The sequence below is a fragment of the Pogoniulus pusillus genome, chromosome 1 (assembly GCF_015220805.1).
Source record: "Pogoniulus pusillus isolate bPogPus1 chromosome 1, bPogPus1.pri, whole genome shotgun sequence".
Taxonomy (NCBI): domain Eukaryota; kingdom Metazoa; phylum Chordata; class Aves; order Piciformes; family Lybiidae; genus Pogoniulus; species Pogoniulus pusillus.
The window spans coordinates 24,629,768-24,643,365 of NC_087264.1; the positions used below are offsets into that span (position 1 = coordinate 24,629,768).

Sequence of the window (13,598 nt, forward strand, 5' to 3'; positions counted from 1 at the left end):
GTGATCTCCAGAGGTGCCTTCCAGCCCACACCATGCTGGGGTCCTGTGAGAAGAAATGACATCCTCTACACAGTTCTCTGTGAATTGTGCAGTTGTCAGCCTCAGCTGGGATAGTTTTGCTGGCTCAGAAGTTACTGGCACACACACACAGAGCACCACTGCTTGAGAAGAGGAGGATATTCCAGGAACTCGGGCTCAGGAGGGGCAGCTCTTCCCATATCACACACCCAGGCTCTTCACTGTACATGCTATGTGTTTTAGAAAGGCTTTCCAAGCCACAGTGTCATTGCTTGAAGCTTCTTGGACAGGTTTAGGCTGCTCTCACTAAGATATTGGTCAACAAGTGACCTCTCACCTTTCTGGTCTCATTTGAGCCCTAGGATCCACCAGAAGGGTCTTACTGGGGATTCTGGGGGCAGTTCTCACTAAGCTTCTGGTCGACAAATGACCTCTCCCCTTCCTCGTGCCTTTCATTCGAACTCCAGCGCACACCTGGAGGGTGTTACAGGTGGTGGTGATGTGTGTGAGGGGCAGCTCTCACTAAGTTGCTGGTCGACAAATGACCTCTCCCTCGTGCCTTTCATTCCAACTGCAGCACGCACCTGGAGGGTGTTACAGGTGCTGATGATGTGTGTGAGGGGCAGCTCTCACTAAGTTACTGGTCGAGAAGTGACCTCTGCCCTTCCTGGTCTCATGCACCAGAAAGGTGTTACTGGTACGGGGCCGGTCACACAGAGTTCTCCATCCTCCGGTGCCTACTGTGAGCTCGGCGGGCCGAGCATCACCCCTACTCTGCCTGCGGGGCTCTCCGGGCTGCCGCTCGACCGAGCGGCGGGGGCCAGCCGGGCCGAGCCCCCCGCGGGTGGAAGTTTTGGGCGGAGGGCCGGGGCCGGGCGCCGCGGGGGCGGGGGCACGGCCGGGAGGAGGAGCCGCTTGCGCGGGCGGCTCCGGCGCTCCGCCGCTGCCGGGCACGGCAGTGGGAGCCCAGCCCTGCCGGGAGTCGTCCGCCCGCCTGCCCGCCCAGTCTCGCCGCCCGGCCTCGGGGAGCCGCCAGCGGAGCCTCCGCCTCAGCCGCCCGCAGGTAACGGGTCGCGGTTCGCCTCTCGCCGCCCGGCTGTTCGGTCTCGGCCAGCCTTGCCCATGGGGGACCGGCTGGAGGGCACCCACGGGGGAAGGCTCGCAGTCCGGCGCTGCCGCCGTGGGTTCTCCGGGGCTGGATGGGTGGATGCTGGAGCAGGGAGACTCCTCGGGGTGCAACTTTCGCCGTCAGCCCGCCCGCACTGGGAGCCGGCGAAGAAGCTGCCTGGCAGCCCCAGCCTGCTTGGCTGGCCCCACCGGTAGCACGGGGGCCCCGGCAGACTCTCGTGGTCGGTGCCCTGGAGCGCGTCTCGGAGCCTGCTCTCAGTGTACCCAGGTTCTCTTGCACCCCCTCGTCTTTCTCTCGGTGTATCTGTGCTTTCCTGTCCCACTTGTGCCACTCCGGGAGCCCTCTGACTGCAAGAGAGCAGAGGGGCGGCTGTGCCCGGAGCGCTCTGCCTTGCCTTTGAAGCTTGTTTGGCATGTGCCACCCTCCCCTAAAGTCTGGGTGAAAGAGGTGGAAGAGTTAACCGAGTGCCTGCCTTGGGTCCAGGCGGGTAGCATAGGAGCGTTCTCCTTCCCACTTTGCTGCTCTCGGAGTGTGACTCCGCTGCCCTGGGTCAGCTTCTCGCGTTCTCTAAAGGATTCAGCGCTTCAACAGGACGCTGGGGAGATGTGTGTCTGTCACCCCACCCGGGGCCGTGTGGGTTTATAAGGTGTTCAGCTGCCTGCGTGAACTTCTGCCGTAACTTTAGTCATTTGCAGGCTGCGGGGAACGAGCCGGCAGCGTTTTCGGATGCGCTGTACTCGGGTGGGTTTCTGTGTGGTTGGATGATGCACATCGCTGCTTATTTTGTTGGGTTTTTTTTTTTTTTTTTGCTCTAGCTCTTTTCTCCGTAATTCAAAAGCTCGGCCTGATTGCTGGATTTCTGTAATTAAGAGAGAATTTGAGCACAATTAATAGACTCCAGGCACGTATTTTACTGAATAGCCAGTGGCTACCCAAGCTGCTTGGGCAGCAGCGTGCTGGAGATGGCTCCGTGCCTGGCTGGGTGTAGACAAATTGTCAGCGCAGGCTCGTCCTGGATCCTCACCAGTGGGGGAAAAGTGCGTGGAGTTATTAAAGAGTTGCCTTAATTCAGCGCGGTGTGTTAGTACTCTACCAGTAAAAGGCTTGGTTCGGTGCTTAGCGTGTTCGGAAAGAGCTGCAGTTGCTCCGTCTCAGGGACGAAACGATGGAGAGGTCACTGGGAGAAACGGGGAAGGAGGAAAATAAGGAGAACTTTAGTTTTTTTTCATCATTTGGTGGCACTGAGTCTTTACAGTTCAATGGGAAACTTCGTGTACAGATGCACTGCTTTATCCTCTGCTTTCGCTGAAGTATTTGGGTAGTATGTTAAAATGGCTCAGAGGTCTGATCCTCCCTGGAAGACACTTCGTGTTCCTCTGTTTGTGGTGGCCGAAGTACAGCTTTTGTTGGCATAGGCTAAAATACCTGAATTTAAGCGTAGTGGGGTGAGAAGAGGAAAGGAAGAGCTTTAACTTCTCTGAGATGCTGTAGGCTGCCAGCAAAATCAAGATGAAGTTTCCACTGCTTCTCCCACCTTTTCTGCAAAGCAGACCTCTGCCACATATTTCTTGGATTATCCCAGCTGTGTGTGGTTAGAGTGATGAGAGGTGCAGGTGATCGGGTGGGTTAATTAATCCACAGCCCAGGAGTGTAGCAGGGCTGTGAGGGGAGGCAGAGTTCGGGGGAATACAATGCAATGGGGCAAAAACTTCAGATTTCCTTTGCCAGTAGTAGGTGAATCCCTTTATTGCCCTTGAGGTGTGAGAACATCCTGGGAAAAACAGCAACCTTCCTTTTCCAGGCTCACTCAAAACTTAGCTCAGATCCCAGCAACTTCATTTCCCTGCAGTGGAAAGGTGGAGGAGGCTGAATGCGTTTTTCACCGGAGTGGGGTCTGAGTGTTCACATCCTTGCCCCAGCTGATGGCCACACATGACTGTATCCTGGCGTGATCTCATTTTTTGGCTGCTCTAACATGTATTATGCTTCTCAGGGTGGGGCTGGGCAAGAGGGAAACAGGAATGGTTGTGTGCCTATGAAAATGCTGAGCTGTCCTCAAGTCCTTTGCCAAGTTGCCTGTGTGTTGTTTAATTCGAATAATTTTCATGCACGCAGCGTTGCAGGTCTGGTTTAAAAGGCAGAAGCTGAGTCTGTAACCAGATGTGCTCGTGGCCAAGAAGGCAAATAGTCTCCTAGGGTGCATGAGGAAAAGTGTGACCAGCAGGTCAAGGGAGGTTTTTCTCCTCTTGTGCTCTCCCCTAGTGAGGTCACAGTCAGAGTCCTGGGTTCAGTGCTGGGCTCCCCCATTCAGGAGAGATAGGGAACTACTGGAGAGAGTCCAGTGGAGCCTGCAAAGATGCTAAGGAACTGGGGCATGTCTGTGAAGAGGAAAGGCTGAGAACCCTAGGGCTGCTGAGACTGGAGAAGAGCAGCCTGAGAGGGGATCTGAGCAATGCTCAGCAAGAGATAAAAGGTGAGGGACAAGAGAATGGAGCCAGCTTCTTTTCAGCAGTGCCCAGTGACAGCACAAGGGGTAGTGGGCACAAACTGGAAGCCAGGAGGTTCTATCTGAACATGAGGAAAAACTTCATTGTTGTGAGGGTGCTGGAGCCCTAGGGCAGGCTGCTCAGAGAGGTTATGGAGTCTCCTTGTCTGGAGAGATTCCAACCCCACCTGGCCATTGTGATCCTGGGCAGCCTGCTGTGGGTGCCCCTGCTTTAGTAGGGAGATTGGACTGGATGATCTCCAGAGGTGCCTTCCAGCCCCTCCCCCCACCATGCAGACTGCTGTCCACAAGACTGCAGTCTGTAAAACTTGAGATACATCTGTCAGTGTGGCTTCTATTTGTCTCCCTCTCCTGCAGAATAACCAAGTTGACAGCTCAGACTGCCAGGTTTAATGTCCTATGCTAAACCTTTGGTTGAGTGACCTGTGGCTAGCTGTGACTCACTGAATCAATAAACCCAGCTCCTGCTGGGCTGCAGCCACTCCACAGCGAGTGGGACAGGCTCCCAGCCACCTCTCTGAGTGGAGCTGGTCTGGTGGTGGGCAACTGTTGGAGCTTTTTTAAACCAGCCCCATCCCGTGCACTGGCAGAGCTGGCTGGGATCTTGGTGTTCTCTCAGCAGTAGTGCCAAGCACTGAGATTCAAGGCCTGCACTGCTCTAGGGGTAGGATTTTTCCCTCCTAGCACCTTTTATCTCGCCTTAATCTATCCCAGGTTGAGCACTGTAGGCAGTTGAAGCGGAGCCATCTCATGCTTTGATGTGTGGCTGTTGGCTCTCACATCTCATTCTCTGGCCTTTTTCCTTTTCCAGGCTGCTTTCTTCCCACCCCACATCCCCGAGTGAGGCAGAGGAGGCAAAAAGTGAATTAAGTGGCTCGGAGTGTTTGGGATTTTTGGTTTTTTTTGTGAATGGTTTTTCCTGCCTTTCTCACTCCCTGCTGCAAGATCCTGCCGTGATTAAAATATTGTGACTAGCCTTATGGTAGCCTTTTGCTTGTGGCAAGGAGCCTAATTTGACGTCAACGTGAAAATCCTGGTTTCTGGCAGAAGGGCAGCTGACATTTCATCAGCTAGTGCATGCTCATGTTGTGTTTTTAGGTCTCTTTCCCTTTTTAAGCCACAGTGCTAAGACCATATGGGCAGATAATGAATTTAAGCTGATAAACAGCTTACAGATTTGCCCAAATAAAGGACTTTCTTCCTAGAAAACACGTTTTCCTTTAAAATAAATAATGCAGTTCCTGTGTTTTTATTTAATTATCTGGAGCCCTGTCTGTTCTCACCAGGCTGCAGGAAAACAGACACAACTGCTCCAGGAACAGAAGCTGCTGGATTTATGGGGCTGTGGCTCTCAAATGAAGGGAGGACTTTGAAAAAGAAGTTCAGATGCTACAAAACTGAGGCTTAAGGCATCTAAATATGCAGATGGTGGTCCAAGATGTGTTCTGAGAGTTCAGTGAGGTAGTGCATAGCCCTCTGACATCCTGAACATGAGTCATTGCACGAGGTGGTAGCAGGTCTGAGGTCTGTTTGGGAGCTGTAATTAAACCAGATGAGTATCTGTGCTCCTCCTGGCATCCGTATTGCTGTGAGGCTGCTGAAGGAGCCCTTGCACGGGGATGTTGCTGCAAGACTGGATGAGGCACTTAGTGCCATGCTTTAGTTGACTGGCTAGGGCTGGGTGCTAGGTTGGACTGGATAATCTTGGAGGTCTCTTCCAACCTGGTTGATTCTATGATTCTATGAACTGGCTTTGGGAAGTGGCAATCTTTAGTTTTCACTTTAAAGTAGTGGCTCAAACCCAAGGAAAGTGTTTGCACCAAAAGGCAAAGCCTGTGTGTATCTCCTCCAGGATGCACAAGAATGAGCTGTTTGGGATCTGAAATGTCTCATTCCTCCTTCAGCTATTTCTTAGTTCTCTTTATTTTTGTTTTATTCTTTTTCCTTGCAAGTGATTGTTAATCTTAACCAGAGGCAGCAAGTGAGGGGAGAAAAACCTTGTACAGAAGAACCAGTCCAGACAGCTTCATTCTTTCTCACGATGCTTATTCCATCTAAAAACTTCCTGAGATATTTTGTGCTGTCTCTTCCCTCCCTTCCCACCACTCCTCAGCACTGGCAAAGCTGCTGGACCTTAATTATATTTCATATGAGGATATGTTCCAGATGTCTTGAGCTCTGCTTGCTGCTGGTCGCTGCTATCTCGCCTGTGTTTGATATGACAGCCTCGTTGCTCTTGGGCCTGCTACTGCTCACGACTGCGTGGCTCAGCATTCCTCTTGTGCCCATTCCTTCCTCTGCACCAACAGCTCCTGTTTGCTGTTCACTGCTCTTGCAGCCTGGAGTTTCCCACGTGGTGACTGAACTATCCCATCCTGCAATTCCAGAGGCTTTGGGTGAATTCAGTGCCCAGCAAATAGTTGGTGGGACTTTCTGTTTGTTTGTTTTGTTCTTCCTTCCACCCACTCAACCTCTTGCCTTGGAGCACTGAGCAGCTGCTTTGCTGCTTATCTGCATTGGTAGAGATCTGTCTGGGCTAATTCAGTGTGTAAATTGTCTGAGCCTGGAAGAGGTGGCTGGAGGAAGGCACTGATCTTTCTTTGTGAGCCTCACCAGCTGCTAAACCAGTTTGCCAGCATGTTTTTATTTATTTTCACACAGATAAGCTTTGAAGAGCAAACAGTGCCTGTGTTTGAGCCCAAATGGGATTTGCTTCTGCACCTCTGCCACCTTCTGTTCTTGGGCTTGAAGGCTTGCCATTTTCCCAGAGCTGATAAGCAGCAGCCTGTGCTCATCCAGGGCAGTGGAGCTGTGCTCTTCCCCCTTGTGCTTCCTCGGAGTCAGAAGCACAGAGGCTCAGTACCCTGGAGGAGTTGTATGGGCGTGATTGTTCTGGCTCCAAAGTGCCTCTGCAGGTGTTTTGGTACAGGAAGCTTTGGATGACCACATGTCTCCCATGAAGGCTGTGTGTGTGGTGGGCTAGCAGGCAGTGGATGTTATATGCCAATGAAGAGCATTCATGTGGTGTTGGTTTACCCTCTCTAAGTTCAGTTAAAAGAACTGAAGTGAGGCTTTGAATATCACAGCTTTCCAGCATGAGCCTTGTTCGTGCACAGGACCTCTTCTGCCTTTGTAGGCCCTCCAGCAGGGGTTCCAACAATGCCTAAGTAAACCTCTGAGTCCTCTACACCTTTTTTTGGTTTTGGCCAGCAAGATGTTCCTTTTGCTGTATAAAACCTGATCTGAGACGGAGATTTCCCACTCCTTGAGAAATACTCTGTTGGAGAGTCAGCTCTTGAACCTGAATGAGGTTTATGATGAAGTTTTTACACCAGTTTTTCACTTCAGGAAGAAACAGAGGATCCTTCTGATGGAACAAGCTGCTGAAACTGAATCTCACTCATGTGCTTGGTATGACTTGGTTGTGTGGTGATGAAAGAGGCTGCATGATTTTGTGAGTTGGGGCTTAGGTCTGAGTTTGCTCAGCTGAGCTGTTGGTGATGGTGTTTAGCTTCTCTCTGCTCATTCCCTCCTGCCTTCCTCCTTTCATGGGAATGTAGCCATGTCAGAGAGGGATTTTCCTGGGATCATCTGCTTCAGTTAATCTTCCAGAAGCTCTTTACTCTCGATGCCTGTGGTGTTAGTGTCAAGACCAAAAGTTCACAGTGGCTGTTGATCCTGGGGAGGTAGAACTGAACCAAGCTGCTGTTGGGAAGAGTGATGTGGTGTAGCAGAGGTGATGATTAGGCTCTTAGATTCTTGCAGCCTGCTCACTTGCCTAGCAAACAGCTTTAGATGCACTTTGTGCCATCTCAGATGCCTGCAAAGCCAAACAAGACAGAGGAGGGGAATGGGGTGTGAGACCATATGGTGACTTGTTGACTATGGGTTGGTGGCACAGCCTGGCAAGGGGCTTGGGGAGCTTGGAGGCCCTGGCTACAGCTTGGCTGGGATACATTGTGCACGATCACAGCAGCGACAGTTACAGCAGCAACTGTTTCAGCAGCTCTGTGCTCCTCCAAAGGCTCAGCACTGAAATTGTAATGCCAGCAGCTTCTTTTACATGGCTCAGTGCCCAGTTTGGAGAAGGGTGATTTTGGTCATGTTGCTAGACATACGTATTTATGGCCCTGTTTCATCTGTTGGGGTATTTTTAACGTTATTATGGAAACAGTCACTATATTTACTCCTTAGGAAAGGCTCAGGCTGTGAGCAGAGAGTTTTTCAGAGGAGCGAAGATCACCCTAAATGATGGTGTCTACACTTCTCCGGGAAGGAAGATGGTCTAAATAGCTGACTGGCACTTTGCCCTCTTCTCGAGACACGAACCTCACGGGGCACTGAGCTGGAACATGCTCTGCTGGGAATGCAGAGGCAAAGTTTGTTCTTGGCTCACTTGAGAGCACAGCTCATTTCCTTGGGGAGTGCAGGGAACCGGATCTTCTTGTCCAGAGAGAGCTGGAGCAGTGGTTCCTTAGACCCTCTGTGAGGCTGTTTCTCATGGAAGTCTCTGGGAGCTGTGGGTACCATTCAGGTGGGCTTCTCAAAACCTGCTGCCAGGGTTAAGTGAGATAATGGTGTGGGAGTGCAGCGGATTTTGGAATGGGAGTCCCTGTTGTTAGTGTGCTTGTCGCTGTCATCATCTGGAAACAGAAAGCTTTTTCGTGTCAGTCTTCATGTCATAATTGGTGAGCCTTAAAAAAAAAGTAATCATGTAGTGGGTGCACAGTGCTGGACATAGGTGACATGTAACTGAGTGCATAACCCAGGGAGGTGGTGGAGTTGCTGCCCCTGGAGGTGTTTGAAAGGAGACTGGATGAGGCACTTAGTGCCATGGGTTAGTTAATTAGAAGGCATTAGGTGATAGGCTGAACTCGATGATCTTGAAGATCCTTTCCAACCTAGTTAATTCTGTGATTCTATGAATGTCTCAGGATGTTCTTAGGGGAATGGACTTTGAATCTGATGTAATTTGACTCTGCTGATTGTGCTTCACTCCTCTTAGAGTGGTTTGTAAGTTTGTAGATGACACCAAGCTAGGAGCAGGTGTTGATCTGTTGGAAGGTAGGAGAGCCCAGCAGAGGGACCTATACAGTCTGGATGGGTGGGCAGAGGCCAGTGGAATGAGATTTAACAAGGCCAAGTGCAGGGTTCTGCACTTTGGCCACAACAACCCCAAGCAGAGCTACAGGCTGGGGACAGAGTGGCTGGAGAGCAGCCCGGAGGAAAGGGACCTGAGGGTACTGGTAGATAGTAGCTGAAGATGAGCCAGCAGTGTCCCCAGGTAGCCAAGAGAGCCAATGGCATCCTGGCCTGAATCAGGAACAGTGTGGCCAGCAGGACGAGGGAGGTTATTCTTCCCCTGTACTCAGCACTGGTCAGGCCACACCTTGAGTATTGTGTCCAGTTCTGGGCCCCTCAATTCAAGAGAGATGTTGAGGTGCTGGAGGAAGTATAGGCTGGATGTTAGGAGGAAGTTCTTGATAGAGTGATTTGCCATTGGAATGGGCTGCCCAGGGAGATGGTGGAGTTGCCATCCCTGGAGGTGTTCAAGCAAAGCCTGGATGAGGCACTTAGTGCCATGGTCTGGCTGACTGGCTGGGCTGGGTGCTAGGTTGGACTGGATGATCTTGGAGGTCTCTTCCAACCTGGTTGATTCTATGATTCCATGGCTGGGCATGGGAGCAGGGTGCCTAGGGAGGTGGTGGAGTAGCCATCCCTAGAGATGTTCAAGAAACACATGGACATGGCACTTTGGGACCTGTTTTGATGGCCATGATGGTGTTAGGTTGAAGGTTGGACTGGATGATCTTAGAGGGCTTTCCAATTGGAACAATTCAATGATTCTGTAATGTCAAAGGGGATTCTCAGAGCTGCTTAGAATGAGAGGCTTATTTTGTGTTGATCCACAAATCTTTTCCTTCTGCTAGGCATGTAGCTGAAGCACTGGGACCTTCTACAGTCACACCAAGCTGGATCTTATCAAAATAAGATACAGCAAAAGCTGGGAGGTAGCTCTGGATATGCTTGAGGCACGATGCTGGAAGCACTGACACACCTCTGTAGTACTAATAGATCCCTTTGACCTATGAGGTTTTGCTTTGTCAGCCTGGAGACTGATGATGTAATATGTTGATGATGTGATGAGTGACTCCCTGGGTTCACAGCCTTGAAAAGAAGCCTTCCAAACTGAAAAGGATTTCAGCTTGCAGTGATGCTTTGCCAATTGAAAACTGACTCTCCTCATTTAAATGTTCAGGGAACCATCAGCTGGGAGCAAGAGCCTGATGAGGTTAAGAAAGAACAGAACTTCCTAGAGGCTGACTGAATTAAGAGGGATTTGTATTTTGGTCCTGTGGGATTTGGGGGTTTTTGGTTGCTGTTTTTGTTTGAGGCTTTGTTTTTGGTGTTTTGGTTTATTTTTTCCCCCTTCCTCACTGTGCTAAAAGGAGCAGAAGGTTTCTGCTTTGCATTTTGTGCATTGATGTTTGGATACTGCAGCGGAGAGGGCTTTGGATGAGAGCAGTTTTGAAGCATTCATTGTCTTTTTTTAATGCTGCTGGTGGTAGCTTCAGGCTTCAGCTGGTAGCAGATTTCTCGTCGTTATTCTGTAACGTGACGCTCTTCAGGCACAGCTTCAAAGCTCTGCCCCAGCCTTGGGGAGCAGAGGGCATTGGGAGAGAGGGTGTTTGGACTCCCTTCCCCTGGCCCTGTCACTGGTTTGGCTGCTCAGATTGAGCTGAGAGGTGCAAGTGCCAGCATCACTAACATGGGACTGCTGTGGAGCCTCTTTGGCTGCGGGAAAGTCTCGCTGCTTTCCCAAGCATCTGTTTCAGCAGCTGTGAAAATGAAGACAGCTCCCTCAGCATGTGGGGGATGATGAACGTTCTTGTTAGCTCATCTCAGCCCAGCGTGTTGGAGCTGTGAAGCATCATGGCTTGTGGTTTGGAAGTGTGAAACTTTAAAAAGGGTGTAAGCATCACTTTTAGGGAAGAGAAGGACCCATGGGGAATCCTGGGGCAAAGAAGAGGAGTTAGGTTGGATAGTAGAATCATAGAATGGGCCGGGCTGGAAGGGACCTCCAAAGGCCATCCAGTCCAACCCCCCTGAAGTCAGCAGGGACATCCTTCATTAGAGCAGATTACCCACAGCCCTTTGAAGCCTCACCTTGAGTATCTCCAGCGATGGGGCCTCAACCACCTCCCTGGGCAACATGTTGCAGTGTTCCACCACTCTCATAGCAGAGACTTTGTTCCTAACATCTAACCTAAATCTGCTCCTCTCTGATTTGAAGACATTGCTCCTTCTCCTATTGCTTTGTAAACAGTCTCTCTCCATCCTTCTTGTAGCCCTTTTTAGATACTGGAAGGCTGCTATTAGGTCTCCCCAGAACCTTCTCTTCTCCAGGCTGAAGAATCCTAGCTCCCTCAACCTGTCTTAGTAGCAGAGTTGCTCCAAAGTGAAGACTTTGCTGCAAGAATGGCCAGGCATTGAAACAGGCTGCCCAGGAAGGTGGTGGAGCTGCCATCCCTGGAGGTGTTCAAGAAATGTCTGGATGTGGCACTTTGAGGCATAGTTTGATGGCTGTGGTGGTGTTGGGTTGATTGTTGGACTCGATGATCTTAGAGGGCTTTTCCAACCCAAACGAATCTGTAATTCTATGAATATGCCTATGAAGGAGGACCTGAGTGGCAATCCTGACTTGTTCTAACCGTTTTACACAAGGTCTAACTGGATTTACTCAGAGCTTTGCAAAGCATCTGCCTAGGGCTGGATTTTGCCCTCAGCCCACAGGGTGATGCAGTTGCTTTTCCTTTCGTTGTTTTGCTAGTCACACTCCCTCCCTCCCCTCCAAATCCCCTTCCTCTACACACTTGCTTCTCGTGATCAAAGCATTAAAGATGTGCCAATGCTTTGGAATTATGCTCAGAAGGTCCTCTGTGGGAACAGTTCTGATTAGATGCAGAGCAATTCTTTAATTCTCTTCATCCTTCTTACTATTAGCAACATCTTGTTGATAAAAGGTGTGGTTTCTCCCTTTATTGTTCCTGCTCCTCCTTTGCTTCTCCTCCTCCCCAGATGCTCATTCTCTACACTCTCCCCCTTGCCTTGTCTTGGTTCCTTGGCTCTTGCTATCAGTTCATTCTTTTATCTCCTGTGGCACGCACTGAATGCTTTAAAAATAATAAATATTAATAGCAAGGCTCTTTGAACCATCAGGTTCTTTGCTGCTCAGACTCACCTGTTCCTGCTGTGTTTATCCCTTATTAGAAGTTGCTGTAATCTGCAGATAGTAGCCGTAACAACTTCAGCAGCAGCGGCCGGGCTGGTGACAAGTGTAGCATTATAGCTCCAGGTGGGCATGTGGCAGAGGAAGGGTAGAGCTTCTCAAAGGCACAAAGATCTTGTTTCAGTGGAAATATCCTTAGCAAGAAAGGAACAAATGTGGTGTGGGGTTTTTTTCCTCAGTGTGAGAGCAGAGCTTTTTAGCTAACTAGCCTGTCTTACACTGGCTTCCACCGAGTGTCGCTGACCTAGAGAGGATAATCCTCTGGTGCATGGAAAATCCTGTGTTGAAAGGGGGAGAAACATTCTTCCTGCAGAACATCGTTTAAGAAGGCTGATCTTTTGGAGGTTATTGCAAGCCAATTCATTGGAAGTGTCTTTTAAATCAGCAGGGCAAGCTGTGAGGTACATCTGTGATGTTGCTGTGTGTTTTCTTCTCGCTCCCTCTGCAGATAGGTTTCTTTCTCTCTCCTTAGGGCTCCAGAAGAAAATGGTGCCCCAACGTCCAAAGTTGTCCACATCATGTCAAGGACAGGCTCCAAAGCTTTTGTCATACATGCACATACTCATCTGGATATCAGCAATTGAAATCACTCTGGCTGAGAAATGGAAGGTGTCCAGAGAAGGGCGACAAAGCTGGTGAGAGGCCTGGAACACAAACCCTATGAGGAGAGGCTGAGGGAGCTGGGGGTGTGCAGCCTGCAGAAGAGGAGGCTCAGGGGTGACCTCATTGCTGTCTACAACTCCCTGAAGGGAGGCTGTAGCCAGGTGGGGTTGGTCTCTTCTCCCAGGCAACCAGCAACAGAACAAGGAGACACAGTCTCAAGTTGTGCCGTGGGAGGTCTAGGCTGGATGTTAGGAGGAAGTTATTGTCAGTGAGAGTGATTGGCATTGGAATGGGCTGCCCAGGGAGGTGGTGGAGTCACCATCCCCGGAGGTGTTGAAGCCAAGCCTGGCTGGGGCACTTAGTGCCATGGTCTAGGTGACTGGCTAGGGCTGGGTGCTAGGTTGTAGTGGATGATCTTGGAGGTCTCTTCCAACCTGGCTGATTCTATGATTCTAAAGAAAAGTCCATGAGGTTTCCTTACCACCCCTCCTCTCTTTTGTTTAACAGGACCAGCTACTGGTTCAGGAGAATCCAGAGGTTTCTAAGTTTGATCATCCTAGGTTGAGAGTAGACTTGAAGAAAGAGACTTGGGGGTGTTAGTTGATGAGAAACTCCCCAGGAGCCAGCAGTTCTCTCGTGCAGCCCAGAAGGCAGCTGTGTGCTGGCCTGTAGCCAGAGGAGTGTGGGCAGCAGGGCAAGAGAGGGGTTTCTGCCCCTTGGCTCTGCTCTGGTAAGATCTCACCTCCAATCCTGCCTCCAGTTCTGGTGTCTCCATCATAAGAAGGGCACAGAGCTGCTGCAGTTAGTCCAGAGGAGGGCCACAAGGATGATCACAGAATCATAGTATCAGTCAGAGTTGGACAGGACCACAAGGATCATCTTGTTCCAACCCCCCTGCCATGGGCAGGGACACCCTACCCTAGAGCAGCCTGGCCTTAAACACCTCCAGCCGTGGGGCCTCAACCACCTCCCTGGGCAACCCATTCCAGCCTCTCACCACTCTCATGCTCAACAACTTCCTCCTCACGTCCAGCCTGAACCTACCCATCTCC

General features: G+C 50.6%; 1 protein-coding gene across 6 annotated transcripts in view; it reads left to right on the top strand.

The window, feature by feature from the left end:
• The first annotated feature begins 909 nt into the window (after positions 1–909).
• TSPAN18 (tetraspanin 18) overlaps positions 910–13,598 on the top strand; it is a 159,548-nt gene continuing 146,859 nt past the window's right edge. For all 6 annotated transcript variants that reach the window (XM_064144254.1, XM_064144262.1, XM_064144238.1 and 3 more), the window contains exon 1: positions 910–1,081. The gene's annotated coding sequence lies outside the window, so the exon portion shown is untranslated. The remainder of the gene's footprint in view (positions 1,082–13,598) is intronic.